At 39.8% G+C, this 14,396-nt stretch overlaps 1 protein-coding gene across 15 annotated transcripts in view; it reads right to left on the reverse strand.

The window, feature by feature from the left end:
* ARPP21 (cAMP regulated phosphoprotein 21) overlaps positions 1–7,197 on the reverse strand; it is a 151,699-nt gene extending 144,502 nt beyond the window's left edge. For 5 of the 15 annotated variants that reach the window (XM_019794567.2, XM_019794566.2, XM_019794565.2 and 2 more), the window contains exon 1: positions 5,563–6,744. The gene's annotated coding sequence lies outside the window, so the exon portion shown is untranslated. The other 10 variants (XM_019794564.2, XM_034662268.1, XM_019794558.2 and 7 more) reach the window with 7 other exon arrangements.
* Positions 7,198–14,396: the final 7,199 nt, after the last annotated feature.

The raw sequence follows: 14,396 nt of genomic DNA on the forward strand, positions 1-14,396 counted from the left end.
TTTTGAAATTGATGTTCCATTTTGTTCTTTAAAGATGTTGAAACATTTTACCTCAATTATTGGTGTTGCTTCTTAATTTCAACTAGATCAAAATATGTCAACGTGCATTTTTTTTCCTTGAAGTATGATTCCAGGGACGAGAATGTTCTAAAGTGAGTATTGTATCTTAGCAATTAGAAGAAAAGCTGCTCATCTGGTTTCCACTTCCCTAGAGACAGTTCTTCTTATCTCAAGTATTTAGTGCATAATAAAGAATCCACTGAGGATCATACAAATGTAAGGAACCGTGCATCCATTATTAAGCATTCCTGCCCTAAGTCTAGTTAAGAATTCACCGAGTTCTTCTGTTGGATGTCCCTATCACAAGGACTTATTTCCTAGCTTGTGTGGGTATCAGGAAGAGATTACTGGTTTATCTCGGTAGATAAGCTTTGTGAATATATCTCAGCACTGCAGAAAAAAGATTGCATATTATACAACGTGATTCTGGGTGGAAACATCAACCACGATATGTCAAATAAATCTCAAACTTTGACAAAATATTTGAAATAAAAAGTGATGTAATTGTTTTCTTATTAAAAATCTCGAATTTTTCCACTCATAAAACCATATTTTTTATTTTCATTTATCTTAAAACCAATGTTATTATTTGCAGAAGTAATTTTGTTAGCGAGATCTCAATACTTTGTGTGTTATCCACGGTGGATTTCTAATTTATGAACTGTTGTGTCATTTTGAAGTAATGCGAAATGTGAGAATGTGATTAAGAGGCCTGTTCTTAAAAGGGATGATTACCAATGGGTCCTCTCTCCCCTTCACCTGGATAAAATGACATTATTCTTTGTTGCTAGACAGAAGGAGCAATTGTAAAGGATGTTACTTTAAAAATGCATACATTTATTATGAATAAGTGTCTTGAGTGAGACAATTTTGGACTAATTTTTCAGTATTTTAGTAAGTTGAAACTGCACTTTTATCCTAATAGGCATCCCTTGATTATAAGACTCAGAACAATCTTATATAATATGTGGCATGGACACGTACATTAAGCGAGGGTATAAAAAAATGCCAGAAGAAATGTCCTTGGGAAAATGTGTGGAGGAATTCAAAATATTGATCTACTGTGGCCACGGCTAGTGATTAACACTCATTCTACCTGGCAACACTAAGCTCTATGTTGGCAGCTAGAAAAGAGGAACATAACATAATGGTTAAGGAATCCGTCTGAAAGTAGAGAGACAATTTGGTGTATTCAAGCCAATCCTTTTGTTTTTTTCAAAATGCTCTCTATTTTCCTGGTATAATTATTTCAATTCACTTTTTGGTTTACCTGCACAGCTATTTCCTGGGATGCAGAAATGTTCCAGTAATATTAGAGAAAGGTATATTCAAAATGTTATACGGGCATTTTATACCTTAAGAAAACATCACCAGACTACAGGGGACTTTGAGGCCAAAAGGTAACAAGGTTACCAAACATTAAAAACTCCTAAACGAACTTGATGCTCCATCCCAAGCACTTTATTTTTTATCAAGAATATTATATTTGTATATAATTTAAATACTTTGTATCTCAGCTTATATCTGCTTTTCAAGGCAATGAAATGGTTGTGAGGTAAATGTAAATAATAAATCCTGTGAACATCCAGGTAGAAGTTTAACCCAAAATGAGCAAAATTAATTTAAATAAGACACTAAAAAAAAAATTTATTAGAACTTGGCATAAATGTACCTTAAAGGAAACTAACACTCAGAAGCAAAGATAGCCTGAGAAAAACAACCCAGTCAGATACAGCTTGCTAATATTCTTTACCTTCAATAGTCCTTCAGCACCTACTCATAGCACTGCTTGAAATTATGTATCATATTTAACTTTAAATGTTAGAATGAAAAACAAAAGAAAGCAAAGTCAGCGGAAACATAGAGCCTCTGGAACCACAAGATTCCCTAAAAAATAAAGATCCTTTGTCTAAAGGGAGGAAGTCTGTATTTTATAAGTTCATCACTGACTTAAAATGTGTCCAGAACTTTCCAGGTGACACAATGCATTTCTAAGGGAGACAATTATTTTTCTGATTAGAAAGTCACAAATTTCTAAACAAGCTACCACCCCATGGTACCAGTTAGAATGATGCCAGTACTTACCATTTGAAGAAATGACTTTCCCTGTCCACATCATTTTTAAGCCCCACATTCTTTCCTACCCTTGTCGCAAAGCAGATCTGAATTACATTAACTTATATGCAAACGGTTCATTTGCAATTTCCAACCTTATGGACTTCAAACTGTCTCCCAATCCTAATGAGAATCCTCAGTCATATTCACTTCTGTCTATGTTGTACATCGTGTCTTCAGGGGCTGACTCATTCCACACTCCACTCATGTAGCTTATCATTATCTTGTCCACAGACAAAATTTACATTGAATTCAGATGAGAATGCCCACTGACTTGAGAATCTTGAGAAAGGTATCAGCATTGTGGTTCAAACAGCATGACCACTAAGGGCAATATTACAGCCAGTGTGTAATTATTTCCACCCCCCCCCCCGAAGTACAAAGTAGAAAACAACAATACCAACAAATTAGAATAACTCCTTACAATACATTTCTCTTAGTAGTTTATTTTGGGGGGTTTATTCTTCACAGAAATTGGCAAAATCTAGAAAAACTCTGTACACTGCTCTACCAGCTTTATTTAACAATAATTATATAACTCACTTCCCCACTTAATAAAATTTCTCACTTTCTCTCATGTTTATTAATTTTTAAACTACTTAGGCATTTGTCTAATTAGCTTCACTTTGAACAAAGATATAACCTGATTATATAGCATGTTGTTAATATGAAAATGAATAACAGAGACCTTTCTGATTGAACGTTTTCACTGTCTACCTCAAGACAGGTGTTCTACATTATACAAACGTTGCAGACAGATGGCTTCTTATGTTTTACGCACTATTACATTAAGATATTTCCCCCCTCATTATAACTTTCCAAAAATTATTAGTGCTGCTTCTGCTATCTACATTTTAAAAATACCTAACCTTCAGTAAGATAAATCTATTGTGCTTATCTCAAAATAAGGAGAGAAAACAACTCAAATTTTCTACCAAGTTCAACCAAAACTTCCCGCTTCACTTAGTTGCCACAATTCTGGAAACAGACTCCAAGTTTATAAAAGAAAAACGAAAATTCACAAGGCAGAGCTTCAAGTTATAATGTCTTAGAAGGATGTTAGTTGTTTTATGCCCAAAACATTTTACAAGTTCCAAACCCTCCACTGGAACAGTATTTTATGAATCTGAAATTATTTCTGCACTTCTCACCATCCAAGAATCTGACAGCTTGTATGAAAAATGGTATGTGTGCAGCAACCCCTTGGTTAATATCTCCTTTAAGTTTTAAGCCATTCAAATGAATGAGTCTTCTTTCTAAGAATTACTGAAGAGGATTATGAAAACACATAGCAGACTATTCATGTGTAATTCTCTCACTAAAATCAATTGATTTCTGTTAGTACAACACATTAGGACTAATTAAAATTACCATATCCAATGGCCAGTCTGTACCTTTTCATATATCCTTCTCCAGTATCCAAAACCATGCACTGCTCTGTCTTCCATCATGCTTCTTTTATTGCTGAGTGAGGCACTCCCTCCTTCATTAAACAGCATTAAAAATAGACAGCACAGAACTCCCCAGTGGAGCATGCTCTAATAGGGCTAATGCCACAGTTCTCAAGGTAACCATACTCAGCTGGGATCTAAGAGGGAAAGTCACTGGGAGATCAGCAATTTGCAAATCTAATAGCTCACACAAACCTGTCTCTGAGTTGAATACTGTAAAAGAGAAATCAGTGTGTAGTGAAATTAAGTCACTGAGAAGCTCAAAGTCAATTTCTGAAGCTGTAGAAGTTTCTTTAAATATGCCTTACCTAAACCAAGTATTCTGTTAAGTAGGCGTTCACCTACAGCAATTGATTTGTATTATTATTTATCAAATAACATAAACCATGTCAAGAGAAACGGAGCCATAAATGCATAGCATCTAAATGTCTTAAAAACTGCATATAAACCAAATTATTTAAAGCAAACAAATAGTATTGATAAGCAAGGACAGTAAGAGGTTAGACTTTTGCATTTTTTGTGATGAAGTGTATTCTTTAAAAAATATCCTAAACTCATTCTCCAGAAAATTAAAAAATATTGTTTGTTGAAATGATAAAAAGAAGTGAAGGAATGTGATAAGAAAGGAAATACAGGATCAAACACAAATACATACCTTACAAATCCATATAAACCTGAAATGAGCGCATATATAATTTTTTCGCATGTGATCCACGTTAGGAGTGCAGCAGAAGCAATTACTGCCAAAACACTAGATTATTTGGCTATTTGAACAGCACATAGCTAGAGCTCTTGGCTTCCAAACGACTGCCTCATTGTGAAAATGACATCAACTAAAATCCTATTAAGACACACAAGTCCCATGGTGACATAAATAGAGGATCAAAAGAGTAGATGCATTTATTTAAAGTGTATGTCAAAGGTTTTCTAACTTTTACCAAAAGAAAAATGATTTCCTGTCATCTCCCTTTCTGTTTTCTTAAAACAATAATAGCGACTTTGATCCCCAAAGTAGGTTAGGAGGAGGTGGGAATCATTTGTAATTATTCAGCATTTGAGCAAAATCTTGTACAGATTCATTCAAATTTGGGGAATGTCATTGTTTTTGGAGAGCCTAAAGTGTCATACCAATAGCCTTTAAAAATCAGAAATCAAAATGGATATCTGCACTCTAAACACATTCTCAAGAAATGATTTCTACCAGCCTTGCATTGTGCTTACTAGCTTCCCATCCCTTTGTAACTTTCAATGCCTCCTTTGCCTTTCCTTTTAGGCTTGGACTCTGTCCTTATCTTGTATCTTAAGGAGGTGATCAAGTACTCAGCCTTGCAGCTGTCAGCAACCACATCCACTCCCGCTCTATTTCTATGCATACACATTAACTGAGTCCATTTCTCTTCCTAAGAAACTTTCTGAATACATGATCGATACAACTCAATTCCACCACCATATTTACAACCCGACACACAGGACATTAAGTTTGGAGTTTGCAATGAAACACAGATTTCAAACATGTAAAAATAAAAGGTAACATCTTTCCCCCCAAAGCCCTTGGGAGCCAGACCCTGAGTCCCACAAGAACAACAAACTGATTACAACTTTTTTTTGCCTCTTGCATAGTTCTCTTTCAAATGAAATAAGAGGGTCCTAAACTTTCTACCATGAAACCTGAATAAATCACTGTAGACTTCTCTGATGAAAAGAACTGCCCTTCTCAGTTCTTTTCCAGCCTTTCTGGGGGAGGGGAGTCTACCCCTCCTTTGATGAAACATAAAAACACAATACATGTATAACATCAACAATTTTCTACAAACATGAAGGAGAAATACAGATGAGAAAGAAATCTAAAGAAAAACACAGATATAAGGCAGAAAAGAGGAGAAAAAAAAATCACAAAAGACGTGCAATGTTCACGTCGGAAGACCTTGATTATTACCTTGACCGAACAGTGGGTATCCCCCCAGCGTCTTGGTGCCTTGACTGATTTGATTTAGTTTTTGGTTTTTATTAATATTGTTTCTCAATGATTGAATTGGCTGGATTTGTTTGGTTTGGCTTGGCTTTTTTTGGTTTTGTTTTTTGGGTTTTTTTGGTCGATTTATTTAACTGCTAGTAAAACGAGCTTTCTGCAAGGTCGGCGGCTGGGATCCACGCGCGGCTTCGGCGACTGTGATGGCTTTGGCTGGCGACCCCGCTGCCCCCGCTGCTTGATGCTCCGGACGAGCTCAGGGGGCGCCGCCGCCGCCTTCTCTGCCGGGTTGGCTTAGGGAGTGAACGAGCCCCCGCCTCCTGTCTGCCAGTCTGTCCCTCCGCACGTCCGTCTGCCTGACTGTCGCTCAGCCGGGCAGCTCAGCGCTGGATTCTGGCTCTCCTGCGCTCTGCTCTCGGAGCTGCCACTCGTGCCGGCTGGCAGTCCGTGCGTGTGTCGATCTGTCCGTCCCTCGGCGTGTCTCGGTCCCACTAGCAAGGCAGGATCCCTGTTCCCGTCTTCTGTGCCCGCATAGCTCTCCAGCTCCCACTCAGTGCCCGGGCCGCTTCCTTCGGACAGCGGAGGGCGTCTGGAGGGGAGGGTGCACGCGAGTGTTGCTCTCGCTCTCTCGCTCTCTTCCGCTCTCTCTCTCTCCCTCTCGCGCCCTCTCCCTCTGTCTCCCTCTCTCTCCCGCTCTCTCTTTCTATCTGCCTCTCTTTCTCAGCGTTCTGCTCTCCCCGACTCAAGCTAACTGCTCCCACCTGTCCGTTGCTCTGTCACTCTGTCGTCCCACCCCGAGCCAGCCAGCCTCCGTCCCTCTGTCCCGCGCCCCTGCCTCCCCGCCTCCGCCGCCTGCCCCTCCGCTAGTCCCTGCCCTCCCACGCGCCCGGCTCCTCCCCGCAGCCCCGGCCGCATCCGTCCCCGCCCCGGCTGCAGCCTCCAGCCCCCTGGACCGCCACACCCGGGAGCCGGCCGGGGCCGGGCGACTTCGGGGGCTAGGACCTCTGCCACTGGGCGCGGCCGGAGTTGGCAGAGTCCGAGCGCGGGCACCTGCCGGGTGCGCACCGCGCGCAGTGCCATCCATTCCCCCGGCAGTTCTCCGCCAGCCCCGAGGCTGGAGACAAAGCGCCGGAGCCACGCGCGTTAGCGTGAGCGTCATTAATCAGAGGGAAAACTGGCAAGCTGTCCCCTGTCCCTCCACACCGCCTCCCCGCTCCCCGCTCCCCGCCCCCGTGCCCGAGCCCTCCGGCATACCTCTCCCGGGGGCACCTCCGACTTCTGCGGACACTTGCCCAAGCCCAGCTCACTCCCTTCCTCCGCGGCTCTCTCTCCCGGCCAACTCCGCAGAGAATATCCCACAATAATAACACCTCACTCCACCCAAATGAATCCGTAGCCTCCAAGCTCTCAGAGATTCTCGGCTTCGAACAAGACCAAAAGTCCTGGGCGTGCAGCGCCAAGTGGACTCCCTGCGGGCGACTGCCCAGACCGCTGCCCACCCCAGCACCAATTTAGACTCACAGCGGTGCCGCAGAAACCCGGGCAGGGTAGGGCGTGGGGCAGGGAACAGAGTTGACATCCGAAGAAATTAAACCGCTGCATTTCCCGTTTGTTCTAGAAATATGCTATTTTTATTATCTGTAATTCATTTTTTTTTTCATTGTCTCGGGGCACACATTACCAAAAGGGGAAAAAAAAAAAAAAAAAAGGAAACCTGAAGGAATGGGGATACGTTTCCGGAATACCGCCCACCCTTCCTGAGTGAATGTAGAGCCTACTTTTCCAACATTATAGGTCACCAGCCAAGATATATCACTCTGGCTTTCTGCCCCCAGCTGAGAGCAAGGCATTTGATTCTGGGCTTCTTTGCTAGGTTGTTATTAATGTGAAGCAAAATTATAGTTGTACATGCTTGCATAGAATTGCCAAAGCTCATTTTGACAGTATCCAGCATTTCAGTTTCTAAAACGAAGACGCTGAATAACTATGGATCTGGAGCAATGAACGCCCCATCCCACAATAAATTAAAGAGGAGAAAATCAACTTTCACCAGCTGCAATTAGTAACCCCATGAATAGACAACAAATAAATAACTAGCATAAACCATGCCATGAAAATTTCCATGTCCTTTTAGTTTCATTTATTGGCATCCATTCCTAATGAAAGACATTATAAACAGATTTATTAAGGGATATACCTTCTACTTTTTATAGGAATGTAATTTCAACAGCTGTATCTGTGTTCACATATACAAAGATATTGATTAAAAATATCACACAGATGATATGTGTAGTTCTAGAAAATGCTATAAAATAGGATAATGTTGTACTGGTCCTTCATGAACATATGATTATTTTCCAAATATTAGAAATTCTCTCCCTTGGGGATCAGCTCTTGCTGGAATAAGAATGAATCTGCTGTATAAGTTTTCAGCAAATGAAGCCTAAAGAGTTTAAGATCCTTACGTTGATCAATATTCTGAGGATTTCTACTCAGTGCCTCCCAAAAGCATTTTGACAGGCATTCCCTGCTCCTCTCCTGCCAGCCATATGGAATTCAAGGGAAAATTAATAAAAAAGGTATTTCTAATTCCCTTTCCTTTCTTTCATTTTAACTCATGTTCTTAAAAAACCTACTTTTCTTTTGGGGGAAATCGTTGTGCCAAGTTGTGCTGTGTCATAAATTCACACAGTTGGGACTGCATGGCAAAGGGTCAATGTACTTGATTTTCCTTCTGGATAGGGCTACACCTAAGTATCTCTTGAATGGATGGGTAGGTGATCTACTAACAAGAAATCTTAACAGCTCTTAACACAAAGATTTTCTAGAACGAATCAGATTTCACCTTGATAGTTGACAAAAAACAAAAAAAAGGAACTCCATCCTACAGACTGGGTATAGAAATTCTAGAAATTGAGTGGGGGGGGACTCAATTAGTACTATTAGCACTGATTATGTAAAAGAACATGACAGAATATTTCAAGAACTTTAGTGAATACAAAAACATGATGATAAAATTTATTGTGATTTCTCGTGGATTTTAGCCTTTATTTAGAAAAGAAAGCACCCCAGCAGTTGGGGGGCTCAGTTCCTTGAGCACCTGACTCTTGATATCCGCTGAGGTCATGATCTCAGGGACCTAGGATGGAGCCCCATGTCGGTAGTCTGCTTGAGCATTCTCTCCCTCTTACTCTGCCTCTGTCCCTTCCTCCACTCATGCATGCGCTTGCAAGCTTTCTCTCTCCCTCTCTCAAATAACTAAAATAAATCTTTGAAAGGAAGGACAGAAGGAATGAGGAAGCAAGCAAGCAAGCAAGCAGGCTCCCCAAGAAGTATAACATTAATTTGCTTCAACTGAAATTTTCTACCAGGGACGCATGACTAGTTAAGCTCTAGACTCTTGATTTCAGCTCAGGTCATGATCTCAGGATTGTGAGATGGGGCCTAGTATGGGCTCTTCAATCAGCGTGGAGACTGCTTGAGGTTCTCTCTCTCTTTCTCGCTCTCACTCTCTCTGCCCCCCCCCCCCGCTTGGGCTCACTCTCTAAAAATACATAAATAAATCTTGAAAAAATCTTTCTACCTGTTCTCATAATATTTTGTCAACAAATGAGGAACTGGAGAAAGTTCACGTTTATAAGGCCATGCAGATAATTAGCATTGAGCTCTTCAATTTTAAAATTTTGTGTCACGACGTGGGACTGAAATATACTTCTGGGAATATGGGGCAGGCAGTGAGCAATAGGTGATTCTTCTAGATATTCAGTGTTTTTCCTTAAACAATTTGGAACAGTTGCCATTCCTTCCAGTCCTTGGTCTGTCATGTATTCACCACTACTAAACTCACAAAACTGCTGTGCACCTTATTGGGCCTCTAGGTGACAGCCCTACAATGCCAGTTGCAGAAGTGTTTATGCACTGAAAGCATCCCAACTGTAGGGGTACGAAGTAATGGAAGTGGGGAAGGAGAAGGTTGTGCTGCTACTGCCTTCGTCTGGATGCTTTTGAATTTATTTGGTATCAGATTGAAATGAAAAAGCATACATGTAACCAGGTAACCCCAGCTTGGGGAGTTGAGCTCACCTACACACCGGCAAACATCTAAGATTGTCGACAAGCTCCTTTAAACACATATTCCCCTAAGACACTAAATTAGTGCCCTTTAATGAAGCTTCCAAATTGGATTTTCAAAAGAAGGCAAATTGCTAAAATAGCCCAGCTACCTTTGTAAGCACCTTTTCAGCTGAAGCGAGAAGTGGAATTTCCATGCTGTTGAACTTCCATCATTCCTCAACAATTAGGCTGGGAGGAACGCCCCTTTAGGGCATTCTCCCCACCACAGTAAAGGCCCACAAATCCCCTGGAGAGACTTCTCATTTGCCCTGTTTTCAACAAGACCTTCTAGGGTCTATTAAATACCAGTCTTAGGTTTAAAGCCATACAAATATGCGTGATATGGTGGGGAAAGGCAGGGGAATAAGGAGGGGGGAGGGAGATTTGCATTTCAACCAGAAAAGTTTAGTTCCCCATTCTTATTTTGTGCGAAGCCAAAATAACTCTAAAACACATTTCAGAACATCAACAAAGAATGTTACATCACGTATGCATCTGAGCATGAAGAAATGTCACGATCAAAAACAAAGAGGATTTGGGAGACTAGAAACCAAATGTTCTGATGGCACAGATCCCTTGACGGGCAGCCATGTTTCCTCTGTAGTCTGCAGCGCGCAGTATAAGAAAATTATCTCCGTGAACCCTCGGTGTTCTCACAGGCAGACCACAAATGAACACTGTCCAGCACACGCACACAGTGATGCTTTGCTGAGAATGCAAACCAAGAAATTTCCTCAAAAATGAATGTGGGTCGTATTTTCACGGCAATGCATCTAAATGAGAGGAGGGACAAGAAGAAGAAAAAGCAGGAAACAAGTCAAGAGATGTTTAGAAAACCTATGACTAAAAAAATCTGAGCACCAAAAGACTAGAAAGGCTGTTGCCTAAATTGCCTTCTTTCTTTCCGGCGTCTCTTGATACAGAAATGCCGGCATTCGGACACATCCTAAGTATTGGGGGGTTTTGTCCCCCTGTCCCCAGAGCACTGTGTGTCTTCCTTCCTTGCACTCTCTGCCCTGAGGGACCCATGGCTTTGGCGGAGCTGAGGCGCAGCAGCAGGCAGCAGAGCTCACACATGCAGGTGCTCTCTCTGACTGCAGAGCAGGTGTGCTCCGGCAGGACAAGGAGCAGGCCCCGTCTACCTGGCGAGCGTTAACACTCCTCTCCAGCCAGCTTCAGCATGAAGTGCTCTCAACCTCCTATGGAACCTACAAAAAATGATTTTGATTTTTAAAAACTGAGCCCAGAAACGAAGCAGAGGCAATAGGAGTGTATACGAGGAGAACAGAGGTAAATGTAGTCTGCTGAAATGTGAGGAATGATACCTAGCATAACGGAACGTTTGCCAAAGCTGTGTGTGTCATCCTGCCTCTGTTCTCACATTCCTGGTCCTGAGATACAGCATTTTCCTCCATAATGAGCACCGTTCTCCTTTTCACTCAAAGGAAGACAAAGCTTACCAAGTTATTCAGAACTTGGAATAATATAGTTGGCTTCTCGACAGTGACATAATATTAAAAGGTCTGTGAATTAGCCACTAGAATAAAGCAGCTACAATCCATCCCTAATGAAATACAGGACATTTGCATTTTAAAACTGTGTTTCATAACGTAAAATAGTGTGTGTGTGTGTGTGTGTGTGTAAAAGGTAAAATATATCTACCGTGTTCGTATTTCAAGAGTACAAAGATCTTACTGGAAACTGGATTGTAGGCCATTATCTGGCATCTGATGAAGAACATTATGGAGATTTGTAATTCTGCATTTGCATGTACAGCTTGTTCTCCAAAGCTACTCTTTGAAGAAAATGTCTCTCTTTTTGTTTTAAATAAATGTACATTTGCAAAATCTATAGAGTCTTATTGTGAAAAAAAAAAAGGATGAGGGTCAAACTTGAGAGAAAATAAAAATATCTCAAAATACCACTACCCAAACAGCTATCACTTTGGTGCTTAGCCAATTTCTGTGCATATATATCCACAAATAAAAAGCAATGTCTTACCTAAATGAATTGCAAAACGCATGTTACTTTATAATGTGCTCCTTGCTCTTTAGAATAAGTCATGGGAGTTCTTTCCATGACATTGACTATTTCAACATATTAATGAGAGTATAGTAGTCTGTTAAATACAAAATATGTCCTTTTGGACAAATCTTGAACATTTGAGTTGCTCGTCGAAAGTGCCTGTACTTTACATTTTGGCATAACACTAGATTTAAAGATCCTATATCAGTTTCAAAATATCTTGTTTTGATCATTGATCTTTATTAAAGATATTTCCTTCCTGGTATAAGTTATTTAGATTTAAAAATAAATATAACATTAAAAACATATAAAACATTTTTCTGTGTGTATTTTTAATTAAATTGTATTAAATTAAGGCAACAATACTTGTTATGGAAAGAGAATTAAATAAAAATTCTGTAAGCTTACTAATTATCTTTTGGCTTCAGACTTTTCTCTTAACACAGATACCACTTTTTTTTTCTATAAAGAAGGTAAATATTTGAGGAAGCTGTGTGAATTTTACAGGCCAGGAAGCCATAATTTGGTGGACTGCAGCTCTGCCTTCTTTCACTCCAGAAATAAAGCAAATCCCTAGGAACCACGGGCAAACCTCCAAACCATTATTTTGATCCTCTTCCTTTGCTTATCATTTTAATCATTTGGACAACACGGAGCCAAAAATCACTAATTTGACTTACATTATCATATATTTATCCTTCAACTCTCAGACACAGATATATAGGAATACTTTTAAAAACTGGAAGCCTCAGTGGGTGAGAAAATAATCAAATAGAACTCACTGGCCTAACAATTCAAAGTTATTTTCATGTTACTACACATCGTTATAATCCATGGCTCACAATACCTGGTTCTTTCCTTCCTAGACATGTAGGACACATCACTCCCCAGCCCTCTTGCAGTCAGGTAGGGCCGTGTGACACGTTCTCGCCATGATATGTAAGTGGAACTGATACATACCACCTCTGGGCTGAGGCAATAAAAAGCCCCCGAAATTCTCCAGGTTCTCCTTGACCCCCACACAGCTACAGAGGAGGTCAACTATCCAGACATTCTAGCTACATGATGTTGTAGGCTCCATCGGCCTGGGTCACTGGGTAACTGTGTGGAACAGACTTCCACACTGACCCGTAATCAGACATATACACCAAGCAAGAAAAAAAATAGCATATTTTGAGCCCCTGAGTTTTCGGGATTGTTACTACAGCACAACCTGGATTCCATGATTTATAAACTCCCTGCTAGTTTAACAACATGCAAGAGAGTAATATTTACTGTAGTAGAGGCCAGCCCTAGGATTGGAGAGACAAGAATTTTGGTCTTACATCAGCCACTAAATCACCATGAGCCTTGAATAAGTCATTTCTACCTTAAAGCCTCAGTTACTTTTCATTTCCGAATTTCTAAAATGAGGTGATAGCACTAAGTGTACATCTAACCAGTATCACGCTGTTCTAAGTACTGTGTTATATTAAGGCTTGATATCTTCTAGGCAAGACCCTATTCTTCTCTCTCTCTCTCTTTTTTTTTTTTTTTCAGCTTTACTGAGGTATAATTGACAAATAAAATTGTAAGGTATTTAAAGTGTACATCATAGTAATTTGATACATGTATACATTGAAAAAGGATTCCCACATCTAGTTAATTAACACATCCATTACCTTACATATTTATCTCTCTTTTTTTTTTAAGAATTCTTTTTTTTTTAAAGATATTCTTTATTTTAGAGAGAAAGCAAGAGAGCGATTGGGAGAGAGAGCAGGAGCAAGTGAGGGGAGGGACAGAGGGAGAGGGAGAATCTGGATTAAAATACACACTAAGTGGGGAGTCCAACCCCATGACCACGAGATCATGACCTGAGCTGAAATCAAGAGTTGGATGCTTGGAAGACTGAGCCACCCAGGTGCCCTGAGAATTATTCTTTTTAATAATTATTGTGCCTATATATTTTAACTTGACTCTGTGTCTTTCATTTGAATTCTAGAAACAGCCTAGAAAACTTTATAAAACATGTTCCCAGTACTTTTATTGCATTGATTTTATAGATTGGTTAGAGGAGAACTGGCATCTTTGTTTTGTCTTCCCAAGCACGAATATAATCCATCTCTTTCATTTTTCAGTTGTTTTTTTAGTGTCCCTTAGTATTTATCCATATTATTTTGTTACAGCCTCATGAATTTCTAAAGTTGTTTAATTGTATCATCTTACATAATTGTTGTTAATATTGCCAGAATTTTTGTATTACTTCTAAAAAATAGAGCTTTTAAAAAATCTACAAATTCTATTTCACTAAGTCCTTCATGCGTATTTTTCTTTCCATTACTTGGGGGTTTGTTCAATTATTATTATTTTATACCTCTTAAGGAGTAAGCTTAGCTCATTAAATTGTAGTATTTCTTATTTCCTATTATACACCCTTAATATATATTTTTTATCTGAGTACATTTTAGCTACATAAGAAAAGGTTTACCATTAGTACCTTCTAATCTTTTGACTGTATATTGTAATTCCCATTATAAGTCGTTTTCATCCCGCAGACTACACAAGGGATTTTTTTTTTCTCTTTAATTTTAGTTTATAAAGGTACTATTTTTTAGGGAGTTCTCACTATTTATTATTGGGCTTTAATTTTATTTCATTTCAGTCAACAATTTTGAATTTGT

This window comes from Ailuropoda melanoleuca, chromosome 6 (genome assembly GCF_002007445.2).
Source record: "Ailuropoda melanoleuca isolate Jingjing chromosome 6, ASM200744v2, whole genome shotgun sequence".
Lineage (NCBI taxonomy): Eukaryota > Metazoa > Chordata > Mammalia > Carnivora > Ursidae > Ailuropoda > Ailuropoda melanoleuca.